This window comes from Hippopotamus amphibius, chromosome 3, assembly GCF_030028045.1.
Source record: "Hippopotamus amphibius kiboko isolate mHipAmp2 chromosome 3, mHipAmp2.hap2, whole genome shotgun sequence".
In the NCBI taxonomy this organism is placed as follows: Eukaryota; Metazoa; Chordata; class Mammalia; order Artiodactyla; family Hippopotamidae; genus Hippopotamus; species Hippopotamus amphibius.
In genome coordinates, this window is record NC_080188.1 from 129,092,367 (window position 1) to 129,100,412 (window position 8,046).

General features: G+C 60.2%; 1 long non-coding RNA gene across 1 annotated transcript; it reads left to right on the forward strand.

Annotated features, from left to right (window-relative positions):
* LOC130847831 (uncharacterized) lies at nt 1–3,527 on the forward strand. The gene is made up of 3 exons (XR_009052486.1): nt 1–132; nt 1,863–2,028; nt 3,219–3,527. It is a non-coding gene; the product is annotated as an uncharacterized LOC130847831 (long non-coding RNA).
* Nucleotides 3,528–8,046: the final 4,519 nt, after the last annotated feature.

Consider the following 8,046-nt stretch of genomic DNA (forward strand, 5'->3'; position numbering starts at 1 on the left):
AGCCCCGCCCACCCAGGCTGCCCCGCCCACCCAGGCTGCCTCGCCCATCTCACTTCCGAGGTCTTGGTTCTGTTCTCTTTCTGTTCCTGTCTGGGTCCCATCTACCCGCCCACTCTCTTACAAAGGAGGAAGGTAAGTCTGGGAGCGGGCAGGTGACTTGGTGCACCAGGGCCGGGGCTGGGCGAGAAGCCAGGTGTGGGGGGCTCTCTCCCACCTGATACTCTGACTATCCCCTCACCCTCCGCTTCTCCTGTGCAGGGAGACAGAGGGAGGGAACTGCCGGTGTCATCGCTTCTGGGTCAGGTGCACCCACCGGCTGTATCTGGCCCCCCAACCCCCATATTGAGGGTCCCAGCTTTCACACCTCTGGGGCCAGGGGCTCACTGCCTCAGAGACAGCCTGTTCAGCTGCTGGACAACTTGTATCAGGGATTTCCACCAGCCTTTGAGCCACAGGCTGCTTTCTGGATGGTTCTGCTCTTTCCCAGCTTCCCTGCCTCCTGGGGGGGGTGGGGGGGCAGAACTCAGCTCAGCCCCGTCCCTACGGAGATCTGGGGATCACGGTGGGTGTCTCCCAGGGAGAGAGAACTGGGGCCTCCCTTAGCCTCATACCTTTTGGTGGAGCAGTTGTTGGGTCCGTCCACCAGCCTGGGACCCCCTGGAGGACAGACATTGTCCGTGATCATGTGGGCCTTCAGGCCTGGTGGAGAATCTGGGTTTTATCCAGAGTGACATAGCTGGTCCCTGGAGGGTCTGAGCAGGGAGAGCGAAGTGTTTGTTACGTTTTAAGGGAAGCGCTTTGGCTGTTGTGTGGAGAACTGGCTGGAGCAGGCAGAGGGCAACTGGGGCCTCCCTGTGAGGCTGGCGTGGTCATCCCGGCAGAGCTGGGCCTGCTCAGACCCGGCAGGCGGGGCTGCAGGTAGCGGTGGAGGGGTATGTTGGAAGTGAGACCAACAGACCACCTGGGAAGGGCCAGGGCCACTGCTGAGCTGTCCAGGTCCTCCTCCACTGGGCACTTCGCACCCAAGGCGGTGGCAAGGCTAGGATGCTACACGGCGGGAGGCCTCCAGCCCTCCCACCCAAGATAGCCCAGCAGCTTCTGCCTGCTCATTGCCTGGTGCGTGCGGAGGGCAGAATGGTCCCCAAGGCCACAGGGCCGGGGCCAGCCACCTCGGTGTCCTCATCCATTTGGGCTGATAAGACCGCTCATCTGCTTTCTCCAAGCACACAGTGGGAGGGGCTCCCGGGCTGGGGCCGCCCCGTGGGTTTGGGCAAGTCTCTGCACCTCTCAGGTCCCAGGCTGGTGAGTGAAGATGTGAAGGGACCCCGAGGCCGTGGGACCCAGGCCCGGAGTGTCCGCCGGCCCTCACCTTATTGGAGGCCGTGGCAGTGCCCAGCCAGAGGCGGTGCCACATCGGTGGTGGGCTCCTGCAGGGGGGCAGCCCCTGCGTGGCTGCGAGAGTCAGGATCTGCTTAGGAGCAGGTGTGCCCTCCCCAGGTTGTAAATCAAGTCGGTCACGCCGCGATCACGGCACTCAGGACAATATTTGATGTCCGCTCCATGTGCTCTGGAGGGCTGGCCCGCTGGTGCGTCCTGTCCACACCCTGTCCCCACTCCGCACTCTCCCCACCTGGGCCTTTGCACACGCCCTTCCCTCTGCCTAGAGCAACCTCCCTTCCCCTCCCCTTGCTGCCTCCTCCTTGCCTTTGGTCCTTGGTTTCAGGTCACCTCCTCGACCGGCCTTGCTGAGCACCCCAAGCAGCGGTGGCGCTTCCCGGACTCGGCTGTGTCTGCCTCTTTTGCGTCAACGAGCACGGCCTGCCGATGGTTGGGAGTGTCACTGTCTGTCCTCTTGTCCACAGCCATCCCAGCTGAACGCAGGACAAGATACTCTGTGCAGGGGGCATCCAAAGCCGGGTCCTCGCAGCCCGGTCCTTCCCTCCGCCTTGTGCGGAGAGGTCTCTTGCGGTGACACGTGCCATGGGAGCCGGGCAGGGACAGAGGGAGAGGAAGGCGGAGGACAGGCAGGTGCAGGCTGCAGCCAGGAGCCGGGACACGGACACGCCTTGGGAGGGCTGCGGATGCCACGGGGTGCACGGCGTGGGGGAGATGCAGAGATTCTGGGCCACGGCTCTGCGAGGGCAGTGGGCGCCAGGGCCCGGCGTGGCTCACCCTGAGATGGGCCTCTAAAGTGGAAGTTGGAAAGGTCATTAGCTCGTGGTGCGAGGAGGTGCACAGGAAACAGGCTCTGGACGGAAATGACGTGGTCCCACAAGAATGCAGCGCTTGGCTGTCACCTCTCCGGGCCCTCTGGCCAATGCCGAGGGGATCCTGCGTGACCCCGACTGGGAGGGGACCAGGCAGCAGCCAGTGGCCTGAACACAGCTGCCCCTGACTGTGACAGGCCTGACAACCCTGCCACGACCCCCTCACCGCTGCAACCGGGGCCCTGCCCTGGGGGCACCGGGTGCCTGCTGGCTGCTTAGATCCTGGGGCCTGGGGCCTGTGAGCTAGGAGGACTGGCCAGCAGGGTCACCTGCTCCCACCTCCAAGGTCAGGCCCTTTGTTGTCACCTTCCTGCTTGCCTGGGGGGCCGGAGGGGTGGGGTGGAAGGTGGGACTCCCTGTGTGCTACTGGTTCACAGGCCCAGCCTCATTTCCTACTGGGGATATCTCCAAGAGCTAGTTACTGAAAACCTCCATTTAACAGATGAGGAAACTGAGGCCCAGCAAAGCCTGATGACTTACCCAAGTCCAAGCCCCTGCTGCCCTCCCTCCTTCTGTCCTCCCTGCTCCCCTCATCCCTCCTCCTTTCGCCCATTCCTCTCCCTCCCTCCTTTACTAGACAGTGTTTGATTGCATGCCCACCGTGTGCGGGCACCAGCCAGGTGTTGGAAAGACCAAGGTGACCGAGGCCCTCCTGGCCCTCTCCTCAGCTGCTGGATGACAAGCAGGCCAGTCCCCAGGCCGCCTTTGGCACACTGGTCGTGGCCCCCTGGAGAACTGTGTGCAAGGGGGCTGTGAAGCAGAATCTGGCTCGGGGAAAGTGTGCTGCAATCCATTAGTGATGTCTGCCATGCACCGAGGTGCAGGAGTGGGTGTAACTGTGCTGTCTACCTGCAGACCCCAGACCAGTAGAGCCTCTAAAATGCATCCAGGCAGTGCTGGGTGCCTTGCCTGGCCCTCCGAACCAATCCGCATTCTCCTCTCCCTTTTCAGATGAGAAAGAAGATTCCAAGGTCTTACAGCTCATGTGTGGCAGAGCTGGGATCTAAACCCAGGTTCCCAGGATCCCAGTTTTCCATGCTGGAGTGCTACCACACCCCGTTCCCCTCTTTGCTTCGGCTGCTAGGGAGCTCAGGATGAAGTTTTGGGCTTGCTCTCAGGTCCCACATTAGCCTGGGCTCTGGAGTAGTTGTGTCACCCCTTCCTTTGGGCTCTTTATCCTCCCTGCTGGGCCTCCCGTGGAGCTGGCCGGACATAAGTTATCAACTATAAATAAAACCAAGACTTCCGTTCTGGCTCTCACTTTAGTTTCCTGGTGCATTTTTTTTAAAAGTCCTTCACTGGGTGGGGGCGCGGGGGGGGCGCAGTCAGGGGAGACTCCTAACGGAAGATGACATCACCATCAGCTGGCTCTGGGGGGCAGGCCCCCAGCCCCACAGGCCCGCGTGGGCCCTGAATGCCCCCATTATGAGGGGTAACCTCATTACACAAGCCACGCCGCACAGTGGAATTTCAAATGGGGTTTTGTGGTTTCTGCCCTTCTCAGCAGAGCGCACACAGGCAGCTGCGGTCACCCGTCTTCCTCTGCCGCTGCAGCCCTGGCATCCGGCCAGCCCAGTGACCACCCGTCCCATCATGAGTCAGTTTCATTCTTAACTCTCTGACTTAGGCCCCTTTAAAGGGACAGCAGAGCTGATTCCTCCGGGGGGGCAAGCAGGCAGGCGAAGGGGGGGAGTCTGTGGACGGAGGTCAGGAAGAAGCTTGGGGACCTCTGGCAGGCAGCATCCCTCCATCCCCCTCCCCCAGGGGTGGAGGGGGTTTCCTGTTTGCTCCCAGGGAGAGGAGCCTGTGATTTCACCCCAGAGCTGACCGCTTGCAGGGCGGGAACCCCCGGGCATTCGGCAACCTTGCTTCTTGACTGGCCAGAAACCCTGCCCAAGCTCAGGAGGCCAACAAAACCTTGCAAGCCACCGTCTTTGTCCTGCAGTCTTCTCATCACAGTTTCTAGAGCATCCCGAGCTGCCTCCCTGGCAGCCACCCCCCCAACCCCCAGCCACCTGGAATGGACATCCCTGCTTTTTGTGGTTCTGTCCCCTCCTTTAGGGCTCCTTCCTGTCCCCTCCTCCGAGGTGACCCTGCCAGGCCCTGTCACAGAGCTTGCTGGCTCTGCCAGCATGAGTAACAACCCACCACCCAGTTCAACGTGTGGTCACTGGCTTCCTCCACCCAAGACCATCAGCCCCACCGGGGGGGATGCTGCATGTCTTGTTTCCAGCACGAGGCCCAGCACAGACTAACTGTTAATAGGAACTTGCAGGATGAACAGATGGATGAGCGAGGGACCACAGCATCCTCCGTAGCTGTCCCCTGGCAAGAGCGTGGCGTGACTCCTCCCTGCAGACGGGGCACCAGGAGGCAGGCTGAATTTACTCGTGGAAGATCCTGAGTCCAGGGGGCTCCTGCAGGGGCCGGGCATGTAATTCCCACCCTGGGGCAGGTCTCCGTGTGAGGCCCGAGTGAGGCCTGAGAAGAATTTCCCTCTTTTTTTCCTCTGTCTGACTCACACATAGGTCTTGAAGTTCCCCTTTTTGTCAGCATTTCTGTGGAGGTTACGGAGTGGTCAGGCGAGGCCGGCAGGGCCTGAGCCATTGGAAGGAGCGGGGCCACAGTTTCATTCACAAAAACAGGACCTGCCTGCTTCCTATGTTCTGCTGGCTCACGGAGTTTGCAGGTTTGCAGGGGGCGGGGTGCTCCTGGGGGGTTAAGAGGCCTGAGTTTGTGCATCCGGACGGCTGGCGTCCATCTGGGCCTCTCCCTCCAGCCTCCTTGGAAGCTGGGGCAGGGATGGGGGTGGGGGGCTGGATGGGGGGCAGAGATGGGGAAAAGGGACGGGAGGTCGGGACTGGCTATGGAGGCCTTGCTGCTACCCGGGGGAGCAACTGGTCTTTGTTTCGGGCAGCAGGGATGCCAGGGCCCTGGTGGGGCAGCTTGCCTCCTGCTTGATGGGCACCTTCCCCTCTGTGGTTCCCGCCTCCCAGGCTGGGATGAATTGAAGGATGAGGGAAGATAAAGGGGTGAGAAGAAAAGGATGCCATTGGAGCATAAACTCCCAAGCCCTGTCATGCGCTTCCCCCCGGGGCAACATTTCAGCAGGGAGCCCTGGGGTCTTGCCAGCTTCACACATTATGTGTCCATGAGTTGGTCCTGGAGCCCCTGGCAGCCAGGGCGCTCTGGGCACATCAGTGACTTGATGCAATCCCGCCCTCTGGACCTGCCCGTCTGATGGCAGAGACAGACGGGCAGCCAGACAGTGAGAACACAGGGTGGGAAGTGCCTTAACGGGAGACGTGCAGAGAAGGATGCCGGCCCAGCCAGGGGATCAGAGAAGTCTTCTGCAAGGATGGGGCACCTGGGCAGACCCCTGAAGGGTGAGGAGACATTAGCCAGGGGTGTGAGTGTAGGGGAAGTGATGGGGAAGGGCTCCAGGCCGAGGGACAGTAGGTGCAAAGGCTTGGAAGCAGAGGCCCATGTTGGGGTGCTGGAGGCCTCGAGAGCCAACAGGGCAGCTGAGCAGAGTGTGGGGCCCAGAACGAGGAAAGCAGAGGCCTGGGGGGCCAGGGGTCCTGTTGAATCAGAAAGCCCAACTGTGCAGCTCAGACGTTTCCCATGATGGCGATGAGCCGCTGTGGGCTCGGTTTGCTCTGGGAGCTGGCTTCTGGACCCTTCCATGGGCAGGGTGGATGGGGGGGCTGCCTGGGCAGGGGTGTCTGGTAGGGGAGGCAGGGATACCTCTCTGGCCAAGGCTCTGCTCGAGCCATGCAGCTGCCACAGAGGGTGCCAACAATACCCCAGGCCCGGCGGGAAGAGGGGAATCAAAGACCTGGCACCTTGGTGGGTTTGGGAAGAGCTGAGGCAGGTGGAGGCGGGGTGGTCCTCGGTCCTGAGCTTGAAACCAAAGAGGAAGTCCTGTGAGTGAGAGGCTCAGCCAGCCCTGCTCCAGCCACCCAGGGCCTGGGCCCCCTTTCGGGAGCAGGGCAGTAAACATGGGCTCTCCCCAGAGATGTCTCAGCAGCGACCTAGTCTGTAGCCTCCAGTGGCTCAGAGGGGCAGGGGGCAGCACTGACTCAGAGCAGCCGTCCGCTGGCCGATGGTGCCGGGGCCCTGTCCTGGCTGGGCCACGTGAGTTCCCGACTGCGTGTGGGTCCCCCTGTCATCTGTGGCCATTTGTTACCTGTAGAGACTAGTTCAGTTACCGTACCTGTGTCTTAATAACGGGGAATGACGATGTAGTAGGGAAAATAAATGAGGCTGGTGGATGCCCAGAAGTAACCTAGAGGGCATGGCCAGAGGAAGAAGGTGCCGGAGGTTGCCAGGGAGCCTCATGTTTGTGGTGCCTCTGGACCACTCCAGGGGACAGGGTTTCCCAGCGCCAGGTGGGAGAGCCCCATCCCGTTCTGCCACCCTCCCCCGGCTGACCACAGCCTCCCATAAGGAACACACAGGGCACCGTGCTGGGTTCTCCAGGAGAGGTTTCATTTTGACTTCGTGCCCCCCCGGCCAGGTGGGAGGAGACTGAGGTTCCAGTCCAAGGTCACACGGGGCCGTGCGGTCCAGTGGTCTGTCAACCGCCCTGCTGACCCCCCATGAGTGTTTGCTGCAGGCGCTAAATCCGATCACAGGGGAGAAGCACTTTGAGATGCAAAAGCTGTAAGATATGATTACAATTATTCAAAACACAACCAATTAAGGTTTTAGGAGGTTGAGCTGCCCCTCTGGAATTCCCTCTTATCCTGCGATCTCAAAGCGCTGGGCCCATCCAGAATTAATTAGGCCCTGAAGCCAAGGACCACAGACTGCACCTCAGAGCTCGGGGAGGGGCGGGCTGGGGCCAGACAGGAAGCAGCAAGCATTGCTCACACCCACTGCTGCCCTGGAGTCTGCGGCCCCTGGCCTCCTCCTGGTGGCCCCAGGCCCGCTGTCCCTAACCGAGCTGGCAGGAAGATGGGGAGTTTGGAGGCCTCTCCTCCCCAACCACATGAAGGGTGAAGTTCAGTAGCAGCAGGAGCAAGTCCAAGCTCCACAGCCAACAAGGAGGGAAGGAGGGGGCAGTTTTGCCTGATCTAGAGTTTTTCTGGGTCCAGATCCCAGAAAACTGGTGACTGGAAGCTCCTGAAGGTCATGGGCCATGGTCTGAGTCACAGAAGCTACTGGGATGGACAGAGTTTGATGGCTGGAGAGGAAGCAGTGGGCCATGGAAGAGTGGGGGGTAGAGGAAAGCCACAGGACTGGCTGTCTTGTCAAGGCTTACTAAGCTTGGTTCAGTGACTAAATAACTGGTGGACGGATGGATGGCCAGATGGGTGTGTGGAAGGATAAATGGATTGACCAATATCTGGATAGTCTAGGGGAGGATTGATGAGTGGGTGGCTGAATGGATGGATAGATGAATGGATGGGTGGACGACAGTGTGGCTAGATGGATGGGTGGCTGGATGGGTGGGTGGACGACAGTGTGGCTAGATGGATGGATGGGTGAATGGCAGTGTTGATAGACAGATGGGTGATGGGTAGATCGATAGGTGATGGATGAGTGTGTGGGGGAACAGAAGATGAATGCAGGGATGATGGATGGATGGATGATGCAATGGATAGATGGATGTGGAGAATGGGTCATGAAGGAACACAAGATGTGTGTATGTGTGTGTGTGTGTGTGTGTTCCAAAGGGATGCTGAAGATATGGCCAGGCTGCAGGGAAGGGGTCACATTAGATGGATGGGTGATGGATGGATTGGCACGTTGGTAGACTGTGGAATAAGTGTAT